At 42.7% G+C, this 1,399-nt stretch overlaps 1 protein-coding gene across 1 annotated transcript in view; it reads left to right on the top strand.

Moving 5' to 3' along the window:
• AP1S3 (adaptor related protein complex 1 subunit sigma 3) overlaps nt 1–1,399 on the top strand; it is a 131,521-nt gene that overhangs the window by 95,595 nt on the left and 34,527 nt on the right. The gene's annotated exons all lie outside the window — the stretch shown is intronic.

The raw sequence follows: 1,399 nt of genomic DNA, 5'->3' as shown, positions 1-1,399 counted from the left end.
GGTGACCCTTCTGTAAGGGGATGTCCAATTGTCTACAGATGGACTTTGGGTCTCCACTCTGCACTCCCCTCATTCACAATGATGTGATTTTTTGTTCTGGGTCTTTGATGCCTGATACCTGATCCCATTGACACCTCATGATCCCACAGGCTGGCGTGCTTCTTCCATGTGGACTTGGTTGCTTCTCAGCTAGATGGCTGCTTGTTTATCTTTAAGAATCTTGGGTGTTCTGATGTGTCATGCTGAGGCCCTTCTCCTCCGACACAACTAAGGAGGTATGAAGAGATGGGTCCAAGCTGGAGGAATATTTTTCTCTCTTAGATGGAGATTTATGGCTTGTCAGTTTTGGATTATTAATAATTCTATTAACAGTTATAGAGTGTGTGCCTAACTTCTCTGAATGGCAATGTACAACCTTAGATAACCTAAGCATAGCTTAAAATTGAGCATTTCAGATTTGGTAAGGGCTTGCCTTGTATAGAAGCATCATCCTTTGCTGCTTGATTTCCATGACACTGGTGATGTAAGGAAGTTTTGTTAAGAGATGCTCAACAGTGGAGTGAAATGTAAAGGGAGTGCAACAGGGCAGCAAGAGGAGCAAAATAACCAAGTCCCCAAGGAATCCTGAATATAGACTTCTGACTCGGGGGACAGGGCTTGGCACCTCATCAGACCTGATTGGAAAACACTCATAAGGATCAGCAGACAGATCTGGAACTATGTATCAGTTTTGTTTTTTTTTGCCCAATGTCTATCTATATAAGATAGGCAGGACAAACAATCCCAATGCGAAAACAACGGGACTGGTGGTCCCATGGAGAGGACGGGGTGGGGAGGGTGAGCAGGGAGCCAAACTCAGGGATGAGGGAACAACAAGAGATCTAAAAATGATGTTGAGGAGGCCTGGTGGGGTTTGATCAAGTGCAATGTATCCAAGAGGAATTACTGAGAGCCAAGTGGAAGGTGAGCATGATACTGGAAGGGGAGGAAGGTAAAAGGCAATAGGAAGCAAAAGCTATTTATAGAGGTATAGCTAGCTATAGGAATGTATATATGTAAATATATTAATTTATAATGAAAGGAATAGAGGCCAATGTACATATATTTGTATGTTAAGTATTGAGATAGCAGACAGACTTTGGGCCTCTACTCAAGGCTTCCCTAAACACAAGACCACTTTGTTCTAATAACCTGGCACTCCGTGATACTCACCTTCCAAACACAATCACTAAAGACAAAATGGGTGCATAAACAAATGTGGTAAAGAAAGTGGATGGTGCCCAGCTATCAAAAGATATTGTGTCTTAGTTCTTAAAGGCTTGAAGTTAAACAAGCAGCTACCTAGCAGGGAAGCAAATAATCCCACATGGAAGAAGCACACCAGCCTGTGTGATCATGA

The sequence above is a fragment of the Echinops telfairi genome, unplaced genomic scaffold (assembly GCF_000313985.2).
Source record: "Echinops telfairi isolate 266 unplaced genomic scaffold, ASM31398v2 ScPeMD7_3;HRSCAF=10, whole genome shotgun sequence".
Classification (NCBI taxonomy): domain Eukaryota; kingdom Metazoa; phylum Chordata; class Mammalia; order Afrosoricida; family Tenrecidae; genus Echinops; species Echinops telfairi.
This window is presented reverse-complemented; position numbering and strand designations above follow the sequence as displayed.